Raw genomic sequence first — 12,066 nt, 5'->3', positions numbered from 1 at the left:
TTCAGTTTGTTAATATGGTGTATCACGTTGATTGATTTGCGTATATTGAAGAATCCTTGCATTCCTGGGATAAACTGCACTTGATCATGGTGTATGATCCTTTTAATGTGCTGTTGGATTCTGTTTGCTCGTATTTTGTTGAGGATTTTTGCATCTATGTTCATCAGTGATATTGGCCTGTAGTTTTCTTTCTTTGGGACATCTTTGTCTGGTTTTGGTATCAGGGTGATGGTGGCCTCGTAGAATGAGTTTGGGAGTGTTCCTCCCTCTGCTATATTTTGGATGAGTTTGAGAAGGATAGGTGTAAGCTCTTCTCTAAATGTGTGAGAGAATTCGCCTGTGAAGCCATCTGGTCCTGGGCTTTTGTTTGCTGGAAGATTTTTAATCACAGTCTCAAGTTCAGTGCTTGTGATTGGTCTGTTTATATTTTCTATTTCTTCCTGGTTCAGTCTCAGAAGGTTGTGCCTTTCTAAGCGTTTGTCCATTTCTTCCAGGTTGTCCATTTTATTGGCATATAGTTGCTTATAGTAATCTCTCATATTCCTTTGTATTTCTACAATGTCAGTTGTTACTTCTCCTTTTTCATTTCTAATTCTGTTGATTTGAGTCTTCTCCCATTTTTCTTGATGAGTCTGGCTAATAGTTTATCACTGTTCTTTATCTTCTCAAAGAAGCAGCTTTTAGTTTTATTGATCTTTGCTATGGTTTCCTTCATTTCTTTTTCATTTATTTCTGATCTGATCTTTGTGATTTTGTTCCTTCTGCTAACTTTGGGGGTTTTTTGTTCTTCTTTCTCTAATTGCTTTAGGTGTAAGGTTAGGTTGTTTATTTGAGAATTCTCTTGTGTCCTGAGGTAGGATTGTATTGCTATAAACTTCCCTGTTAGAACTGCTTTTACTGAATCCCATGGGTTTTGGGTGATCGTGTTTTCATTGGTTTCTAGGTATTTTTTAATTTCCTCTCTGAGTTCTTCAGTGATCTCTTAGATATTTAGCAGCACATTGTTTATCCTCCATGTGTTTGTATTTTTTACAGTTTTTTCCCTGTAATTGATATCTAGTCTCATAGCATTGTGGTTGGAAAAGATACTTGATACGATTTCAATTTTCTTAAATTTACCAAGGCCTGATTTGTGTCCCAGGATATGATCTATCCTGGAGAATGTTCCATAAGCATTTGAGAAGAAAGTGTATTCTGTTGTTTTTGGATGGAATGTCCTATAAATATCAATTAAGTCTATCTTGTTTAATGTGTCATTTAAAACTTATGTTTCCTTATTTATTTTCGTTTTGGATGATCTGTCCATTGGTGAAAGTGGGGTGTTAAAGTCCCCTACTCTGATTGTGTTACTGTCAATTTCCCCTTTTATGGCTGTTAGCATTTGCCTTATGTATTGAGGTGCTCCTATGTTGGGTGCATAAATATTTACAATTGTTATATCTTCTTCTTGGATTGATCCCTTGATCGTTATGTAGTATCCTCCTTTGTCTCTTGTAATAGTCTTTATTTTAACGTCTATTTTGTCTGATATGATAATTGCTACTCCAGCTTTCTTTTGATTTCCATTTGCATGGAATATCTTTTTCCATCCCCTCATTTTCAGTCTGTATGTTTCCCTAGGTCTGAAATGCGTTTCTTGTAGACAGCATATGTACAGGTCTTGTTTTTGTATACATTCAGCCAGTCAATGTCTTTCGGTTGGAGCATTTAATCCACTTACATTTAAGGTAATTATCAATATGTATGTTCCTATTACCACTTTCTTAACTGTTTTGGGTTTGTTATTGTAGGTCTTTTCCTTCTCTTATGGCTTCTACCTGAGAAGTTCCTTTAGCATTTGTTGTAGAGCTGGTTTGGTAGTGCTGAATTCTCTTAACTTTTGCTTGTCTGTAAAGGTGTTAATTTCTCCATCAAATCTGAATGAGATCCTTGCTGGGTAGAGTAATCTTGGTTGTAGGTTTTTCCCTTTCATCACTTTAAATATGTCCTGCCACTCCCTTCTGGCTGCAGAGTTTCTGCTGAAAGATCAGCTGTTAACCTTATGTGCATTCTCTTGTGTGTTATTTGTTGCTTTTCCCTTGCTGCTCTGAATATTTTTTCTTTGTATTTAGTTTTAGAAAGTTTAATTAACATGTGTGTTGGCATGTTTCTCCTTGTATTTATCCTGTATGGGACTCTCTGTGTTTCCTGGACTTGATTGACTATTTCCTTTCCCATGTTAGGGGAGTTTTCAACTATAATTTCTTCAAATATTTTCCCAGACCCTTTTTTTCTCTTCTTCTTCTGGGACCCCTATAATTTGAATGTTGGTATGTTCAATGTTGTCCCAGATGTCTCTGAGACTGTCCTCAATTCTTTTCATTCTTTTTGCTTTATTCTGCTCTGCTGTAGTTATTTCCACTATTTTATCTTCCAAGTCACTTATCCGTTCTTCTGGCTCATTTATTCTGCTATTGATTCCTTCTAGAGAATTTTTAATTTCATTTATTGTGCTGTCCATCATTGTTTGATTGCTCTTTAGTTCTTCTAGGTCCTTGTTAAACGTTTCTTGAATTTTCTCCATTCTATTTCCAAGATTTTGGATCATCTTTACTGTCATTACTCTGAATTATTTTTCAGGTAGACTGCCTATTTCCTCTTCATTTGTTTGGTCTGGTGGGTTTTTACCTTGCTCTTCAATCTGCTGCATATTCCTCTGTCTCCTCATTTTGCTTAACTTACTGTGTTTAGGGTCTCCTTTTCACAGTCTACTGGTTCATAGTTCCCATTGTTTTTAGTGTCTGCCCCCAGTGGGTAAAGTTGGTTCAGGAACTTGTGTAGGCTTCCTTTTGGATGGGACCAGTGCCTATGTTCTGGTGGGTAGGGCTGGATCTTGTCTTTCTGCTGGGCAGGGCCCACCAGAAAGACAGTGGTGTGTTTTGGAGTGTCTGTGAACTTAGTATGATTTTAGGCATCCCGTCTGCCAATGGGTGGGGTTGTGTTCTTGTCTTGTGAGTTGATTGGCATGGGGTGTCTAGCACTAGAGCTTGCTGGCTGTTGAGTGGAGCTGGGTCTTAGCCTTGAGATGGAGATCTTGGGAGAGCTCTTGCCTATTGGTATTACATGGGGTCAGGAGGTCTCTGGTGGTCCAATGTCCTGAACTCGGCTCTCCCACATCAGAGGCTCAGGCCTGACACCAGCCCGGAGCACTAAGACCCTCTCAGCCACATGGCTCAGAAAAAGAGGTAGAAAAAAAGAAAGAAAATAAATTTTAAAAAATAAAAATATAAAATAAAGTAAAATAATTAAAATTTAAAAATCATTAAAATAAAAAAAACTTCTTTAAGTAATAAAAATAAAAGAGAGCAACCAAACCAATAAACAAATCCACCAAAGATATCAAGTACTAAAATCTATACTATGGTAAACATAAAAATCAGAAACAGGTCAGTCACAGATAGCAAACCCCAAGTCTACAGTTGCTCCCAAAGTCCACTTCCTGAATTTTGGTATGATTCATTGTCTATTCAGGTATTCCACAGATGCAGGGTACATCAAGTTGACTGTGGGGATTTAATCCACTGCTCCTGAGGCTGCATGGAGAAATTTCCCTTTCTCTTCTTTTTCTGCACAGCTCCTGTGGTTCTGCTTTGGTTTTGGCCCTGCCTCTGTGTGTAGGTCTCCTGAGGGCGTCTATTCCCTACCCAGACAGGAGGGGGTTAAAGTAGCCGCTGATTAGGGGGCGCTGGCTCACTCAGGCCACGGAGAAGGAGGGGTGCGGATGCGGGGTGAGCCTGCGGCGGCAGAGGCCAGCTTAATGCTGCAACAGCCTGGGGAGTGCCATGTGTTCTCCCGGAGACGTTGTCCCTGGATCACGGGACCTGGCAGTGGTGGGCTGCACAGGCTCCCAGGAGAGGAGGTGTAGATAGTGACCTGTGCTTGCACACAGGCTTCTTGGTGGCAGCAGCAGCAGCCTTAGCATTTCATGCCTGCCTCTGGTGTCCAACGCTGATAGCCGCGACTCGCACCCATCTCTGAAGCTCTTTTAGGCGGTGCTCTGAATCCCCTCTCCTCGCGCACCCTGAAACAATGGTCTCTTGCCTCTTCGGCAGCTCCAAACTTTTCCCGGACTCCCTCTCGGCTAGCTGTGGTGCACTAGCCCCCTTCAGGCTGTGTTCATGCAGCCAACCCCAGTCCTCTCCCTGGGATCTGACCTCCGAAGCCCGAGCCTCAGCTCCCAGCCCCCGCCCGTCCCGGCGGGTGAGCAGACAAGCCTCTCGGGCTGGTGAGTGCTGGTCGGCACGGATCCTCTGTGTGGGAATCTCTCTGCTTTGCCCTCTCTGCACCCCTGTTGCTGCGCTCTCCTCCATGGCTTCAAAGCTTCCCACCCACCCAACCCCCGTTTCCGCCAGTGAAGGGGCTTCCTAGTGTGTGGAAACTTTTCCTCCTTCACAGCTCCCTCTCAGAGGCGCAGATCCCATTCCTATTCTTTTGTCTCTGTTTTTCCTTTTTTCTTTTGCCCTACCCAGGTACGTGGGGAGTTTCTTGCCTTTTGGGAGGTCTGAGGTCTTCTGCCAGCATTCAGTAGGTATTCTTTAGGAGTTGTTCCACACATAGATGTATTTTTGATGTATTTGTGCGGAGAAAGGTGATCTCCACGTCTTACTCCTCCACCATCTTGAAGCACCCCCCCCCCCCAATTTTAAAGGGTCTAACAGATATCCTTATTCTTTAGTGAGGGAGAATCTGTTTTCAAGTTCTTGGTTTGAAGAAATGTACACATAAAGTATACACATAAAATGGTATATTATTCAAGTTTAAAAAGGAAGGAAATCCTGCCATTTGTGACAACATGGATGGATCTGGAGGACATTATGCTAAGTTAAATAAGCCAGACATAGAAGAACAAATACTACACGATACTACTTATAAGAGCAATCTAAAATAGTCAAACTCATAGAAGCAGAGAAAAGAATGATGTTTGCCAGGGCCTGGAGGGAGAAGGAAACTGGGAGATATTAGAGGGCACAAAGTTTTGTTTATGTAAGATGAATAAGACCTAGAGATCTACTGTACAGCATAGTTAATAATGCTGTATTGTATACTTATAAGTGTGTTAAGAGGGTAAATCTTATATTAAGCATTTTATCACAAAATAATAATTATTATAAATAAAAAGGCAGTAGGAAACTTTTGGAGGTCATGGATAGCTTTATGGCATAAATCATGGTGATGGTTTCATTGATATATTCTTACCTCTACATTCATCAAGTTGTATACATTAAAAGTGCACAGTTTTTTGTATGTCAGTCATACCACAATAAAGTGCTTTAAAAAATTCCAGTTCTTGGTTTGAAAATTGGATTGGAGAAATGAAATATTGGATCAGAGATGAATATAAGCTCATTTATTCTGTCATTGATCACGTGACTTGAATATGTTTTGTTACTGGTCTTAATACAGGATTTATTTTTGGGACTTCCCTGGCAGTCCAGTGGTTAAGACTGTGTTTGCACTGTAGGGGATGTGGGTTCAATCTCTGGTCCGGGAAGTACGATCCCGCATGCCACATGGAGTGGCCAAAATATATATATATATATATATATATATATATATATATATATATACTGGATTTATTAATTTTTGTTTATTTGAGGTTAGAACTTTTCAAAGATTTTTATCTTGTATATTTTAATATGTGATTTATGTAAAAGAATATGTACTTAGATACCCAGAAGGAGGGGAGAATTAATTTCTATTCATCATATGTACAATAAGTAGTTTGGGTTACTTTTCGAAATACAGTATCATATATTTGTTCATTTGTTTGATAATAAACCAGCACATGGTATTCAACTGCCTCTTTAGAGGGCATGGAAAAGGGAGAATTTTAGTTATTCCTGGGAAAGGCTGTATGAATAAAGATGTCAGTATTTTTTAGCACATGGGAACATTTAAAGGTGAATATCTGCTTTAAAGAGGCACACATCAATTTTGCTATACATATTAAATTCCTATAGTATTCTTGTTTATAATATAGTTAAACATATGCATCATATTGTCCATTCGAGGATAGAGCAAGATTAATCTCTAACTTTTAATAATATCCAAGTCATGAAGATAAATCTAAAAGCATAAATTTTCTACATTTCCATGTTATATGAAAAAAATTAATTCTTATTTATAAAAAAGGGATTAAATGTCAGATGAGAGTTTAAGTCTGTAATTTTATTCTTGAAGGAATCACTGTGGAATGCTAAGAAGATTTGGTTTGAAAGAGCTTAGTAACTGTGTTTCCATGGACCTCCATTTTCAAAGGCTATTTTTCACAAAGTTGAGCTATTGATACTGTTTTACCATCTGATACTTTTTTGACATTCATGTAGCAATATTTCAAATGGGAAATTATATCTTGAGAGGATAGATAGCTAAAAAAAGAGTATGCAATCCTCTTCTCTTCTTTTCACAATAATCACAGCTTGGCCTTTGATCTGACTTGAGACTATCCTTCTCTACAGCACAGTGGGAGGCGGCTTATTCTGCTGGAATTAAGTGGGGCAAGATGCCATGTGATAATAATAACTGCTTCTATCTCTCCTAATGTGAAGTTTTAAGATACCAACTATTTGGTAAAGACAGATGTGTAATACATTTTCTGGATTTTTATCTCCTTTTTTTTCCTGCCAGTTAACATATTATTTTTTCTTTAAAAGCTCTAAAAGTTTCATGTCAGTGAACAGGAACAGAATATTTTACAGAAAAATTTAAAAGAGTTTTTTTTTGTAAAGATGCACCCCTACTGATGAAGTGTTTGTGCTGGGAATGATAAGGGTAGTTTCCCTACTGTTCACACAGCAGGCTGTCATCTTTTTCTTCTTAATAGGGAAAGGTCTTATCCTCAGCATTGCTGCATGAGTTTTTCAGTTACTTGGCAACAATAATAATAAAAAAAACCCACAAGCAGTAAAGGACCCATCGTCAACATCATGACAAATAGTAGTTCCTCAGCTGGTTTTAATGGCCATATGGAGACATTAAATTTCTTGCCTTCAAGAATTAAGCCCAGTGCATAAGATCAGATTGAGCTCTGGTATGTGCAGCAATGTAAAACATTTTAGCCATTGTATGTGGAAAAAAGTGAATAAACATGAGGCATTCACCTGAATAAACAAAGTACCCCTGGAATGCACAAGACAAACAGATTTTTCTAATTTAAATATCTGGATGCATATTTTTGGCACATCCTTATGATCACGGCCAGCTGATATGGATATTATGAGGTCATCTACTGTGCGTATGATGATGTCTGTTGGTAAAGCATTAATCAATAGAAATAAATACTTGGTTAAGAAATGCTGCCATTAATAAATGAATATTTAAAACCAATCAGGATGTGGGAGAAACCCAACATGAGATACAAACACTAACAAATGAAACTACTGGTAATAAAAATCAATAACATAACTATACTGAAGGTAAGGGGGAAAGAACCCAAATAACCTTAGAAAACAATAACTTGACTGGATGCTAAAAGGATAAAAATGAAAAGAACTGTGCACAAATGTTATGTAGTCAGTAAATATGTTTCTCATAGAGGCATTGATAAGACATTCTGAAACTAATTTATGTGAATACTAGAATTGAACAAATAAGTAAATAAGTTGTTAACAATAAAACTAAGATTTCTTACAATTGGAGAAAGAAATTACAATTAAATAAACTGGGGAGATTAAAAAGATTCCTATGGTGTTAAATTGGAATCTGAGGTATTAGTATAAACTCATTACAGACACACACATACACACACACACACAGATATAAAAATAGATATGTGTGTATACATGGATTAATACACAAATATTTCCCAGTCCTGGCTGCTGAGAGAGCCTAGAAACAATGAGATTCCAGTAGTAATCAGCATACCTAGAGACAAGATCTTGGTTTCTTAAGCATCATTCTTCTATAAAAGGAACCAAGGATCCTTGGAAAGGTGGTTCTTTCAGGGCTGAGATGGAAAAAATCAAAATGAGCTTGGAACATCTTGTAGAACCAGAAAAAAAAAAGAATATTCTCAAAAGATACAGGGAAGAGAGCATTGTTGAAAGAAGACAACATTAGGAGAAGGACCTCTTAATGGCCAAAGCTTTGAGCAACAAAATAAATAATGCTAATATTGGATTATAACCCAAAGAATAAAAAAAATTCCTGAGTCCATAACAATATAAGTAATTAAATATGTAGATGGAAGAGACACGACAGCTCCTCCTCATAGTGGAATTGCAATTAATAAGTATTTAAAAAAGGGAAATGGAAGCCACTATTAGGCATATATCACAGTGGTGATTATTGCATACTTAATCTACTAATGGGTGATACAATCAGTGCATCTGAGGAGAGAACATATTTGCACTGTCTCAAATTATCTCCCTGCAAGATATTTGTTGACTACAGGAGAAATCATAGTAACTTTACAGTGGAAATGCCCAGCAGAGATCATTTTGACCACGTGATCAAGGTCATTGTTGCCAGTAGTAAGATGCATTGAAATCAGGAACCCTGTGATATTGGTGCACTGTTGAAAGAAATGGCACCATTTCTGTGGTTCTCCTTTTTTTAAAAAAATAAATTATTTTATTTTTGGCTGCGTTGGGTCTTCGTTGCTGCACGCGGACTTCTCCCTAGTTGCAGGGAGCGGGGGCTACTCTTTGTTGCGGTGCATGGACTTCTCATTGCGGTGGCTTCTCTTGTTGCAGAGCACGGGCTCTAGGCACACGGGCTTCAGTAGTTGTGGATCGTGGGCTCTAGAGCACAGGCCCAGTAGTGGCACGCAGGTTTAACTTCTCCATGGCATGTGGGATCTTCCTGGACCAGGGCTCGAACCCGTGTCCCCTGCATTGGCAGGCGGATTCTTAACCACTGTGCCACCAAGGAAGACCCTTTGTGGTTCTCTTTTCAAGGAACTATGACCTCAGTCCAGTAACGAGAAGATACCAGATAGGCCTAAAGTGGTGGACATTCAGCAAAATAACTGATCAATACTCTTCAGGGCTGACGGTGTATTGAAAAAGCAGGAAAGACTGAGGAACTATTGTAGATTGTAGGAGTCCGGGGAGAAATAACAACTAAACGCAATGTGGGACACTGATTAGGATCTTTAGAAAGGATAATAGTGGAAAAAATTATGAAGTTTAAATGAGGTAGTTAGTTTGGTTAATGCTACTAAGACAAAAATAATTACCTTGTTCTAGTACTCGTATGATGGTTACCTAAGATGTTAACATTGGACAAGGCTGGATGAGGGATAAACTCTGCACTATTTTTGCAACTTTTCTATAAGTCTAAAAGTAGTTTCAAATAAAACGTTTTTAAAAATTGCCATTATACCCCCGCCGCCCCAGGGCCGGCCCTTCCCAGGGAACGACGCTGGTGAGCGCCCGCGGCCGCCGCCTCCAGGCCCGGGGTCGCCCTGGAGCCCGCGCTGGCCTGAGGCACCGCCGCCGTACGACGTGCTTGGGGACGCGGCCCTGCAGCGCCTGCGCGACCGGCAGTGGCTAGAGGCGGTGTTCGGAACCCCGCGGCGGGCCGGCTGCCCGGTGCCTCCGCGCGCGCCCGCCGGCCCCAACCTGGGCAAGGTGCGGGCCCGGTTGCGCGGGTCCCTGCGCCTGGTGCGGCGGCTGCGCGGCCTGGGCCATGCGCTGCGCGAGGCCGAGGCTGACGGCGTGGCCTGGGCACAGCTGCATGCGGAGGCACAGCCGCTGCGCGCCGAGCTGGCCGAGCGACTTCAGCTCCTGACCCAGGCAGCCTATGTGGGCGAGGCGCGGCGCGGCGCAGGCTGGAGAGGGTCCGGAGCCGCCGGCTGCGGCTTCGCGAGAGCGCCCGGGAACGCGAGGCCGAGCTGGAGGCGGAGGCCACGCGGGCAGCGGAGCGCGAGCAGGAGATTGACCGCTGGAGGGTCAAGTGCGTGCAGGAGGTGGAGGAGAAGCGGGAGCAGGAACTTAAAGCTGCTGCTGCTGCTGGTGTCCTATCTGAAGTGAGGAAAAAACAAGCAGACACCAAAAGAATGGTGGACATTCTTCGGGCCTTGGAGAAATTGAGGAAACTCAGGAAAGAGGCTGCAGCAAGGAAAGGGGTCTGTCCTCCAGCCTCAGCAGATGAGACCTTTGAGCATCACCTTCAGCGACTGAGAAAACTCATTAAAAAACGCTCTGAATTATATGAAGCTGAAGAGAGAGCCCTCAGAGTTATGTTGGAAGGAGAACAAGAGGAAGAGAGGAAAAGAGAATTAGAGAAGAAACAGGAAAGGAAAAGAGAAATTTTTACTACAGAAGCGTGAAATTGAGTCCAAGTTATTTGGGGATCCAGATGAGTTCCCACTTGCTCACCTCTTGCAGCCTTTCCGGCAGTATTACCTCCAGGCTAAGCACTCGCTGCCAGCGCTCATCCCGATAAGACATGATTGGGATCAGTACCTGGTGCCATCTGATCATCCCAAAGGCAACTCCGTTCCCCAAGGATGGGTTCTTCCCCCGCTCCCCAGCAACGACATCTGGGCAACCGCCATTAAGCTGCATTAGTAAAGATGCTCCAGGAGTGTCGTCCAGCCAAGGCTCTTTCCAGCTCTAAGTATTAGTGACCCTGCCATCTTCTTGTACTGTAGTATAAATCACAACCTCTAAACTCCATGTGGCATTGCCCTACCCAGAAGTTACGTTTCCCTTCTGTCCTCTGTCCTGGCCCAGGTGCCTCTTGAATCAGGAGATTAATATGGTTCCTCAGGAAAGGACCTAGGTGAACTGAGGTTTTTACGACAGGCAGTGGCCTTGGTTCATGAAATTCGCCTCTGTTTTGAGGGGCTTGGTCCAGATTGATTTATAAGTTTACTCTTATCTTTCTTGTGTGGTGATGGATAAGTATACGCTATACACTCATACCATCGACACAGGTGTGCACTGGGTAGATTTAGCAGTCCCTCCCCTAGTACTCCTTGTTAAGGCAAGCTTGATGCAAAACCTCCTTACCTTTCTTACCCAGAGAGCCTCCTAACTTCCAGGAAGAAAGGTCAGAAATGCTTTATCTTCAGTTTTGTGAATCCCACTTTTGGTGCAGCTGGAGAGGCTGGGTTGCCAGAAAAGCTGGTGGCGTTGTCTGGTAGTCAAGTGGAGAACTTGGAAAGCCTGAAGAGTACCTGTACCCAAACTGGATTGTGTTTTAATGGATGATGGCTGCATTTTCCCCATATTAGAAGGATCCTAATGAAAGCACCTGCTTTTTAAGTTCCTAGAGGTCTGCTTGTTCAGAATCCGCAAGGATAAAAATTAATTTCCTTATGGGAGTAGGACCTTGATTAACCTCACTCAGTCACATTGTGGGAGCTGGTATAGTGGAAATTGTGGAATTTTCTTAGGAACTCAAGCTTCCAAAAATATACATGTAGTTTAAGCTGGAGGAAAAGCAGATAAAAATAATAAAATTTATTTTTTTATACTCATTAAAAAAAATTGCCATTATAAAAAATTCAGGAGGACTTCCACGTTAGTTGCTGTAAACAACTTTCAAAATAGGCAGAATATATGAAGTGACTGGAAAACAGTCAGCACAAGATTATGATCCCAAAAAGTAGGAAAACAGATGAGGTAGGCTCCCCAAATGACCCTGTATTTCTGCTTAGAGGCAATGTCTAGACTGTAGTGCAAGGAGGATAAGCCACAACAGAGCGTGGTGGACTCATTGAACTGAGGATACAGTAAGTAGAGTTTGGGAATAGTAAAGCTGCTGAAATTTGCAGAGCAAGTTGGTGGAGAGAAGAGAGCTGGGTGGAGTTAATGCTCCAGAAATCTGTAGAAGGTCCCCTTGGGTCTTTCACTGAACATTAAGCTGCTCACGTAAAGGGCAGGACTCCATGGGACTGGGCAAAGGGCAACTACCAGGGGAGTTAAAAAAAATACTGGAGAGCAGTGAGCTGAACAACTATTGGAAGACAAACATGGCTGGGAGACTTTTAAATATTGAACAGCCAGAGGAGAGCATCCTCTTTGAACACCCCAAGTAATTTGGTACAGTTTCAGACAAGTCTAAGCTGTAGGAATA

General features: G+C 41.4%; 1 pseudogene; it reads left to right on the top strand.

The window, feature by feature from the left end:
- Positions 1-11,428, top strand: part of LOC137216714 (programmed cell death protein 7 pseudogene) — a 36,841-nt pseudogene extending 25,413 nt beyond the window's left edge.
- The last annotated feature ends 638 nt before the right edge of the window (positions 11,429-12,066 follow it).

This window comes from Pseudorca crassidens, chromosome X, assembly GCF_039906515.1.
Source record: "Pseudorca crassidens isolate mPseCra1 chromosome X, mPseCra1.hap1, whole genome shotgun sequence".
Classification (NCBI taxonomy): Eukaryota; Metazoa; Chordata; class Mammalia; order Artiodactyla; family Delphinidae; genus Pseudorca; species Pseudorca crassidens.
The sequence above is the reverse complement of the archived record's forward strand: the minus strand, read 5'-3'. Positions and strand labels throughout refer to the sequence as shown.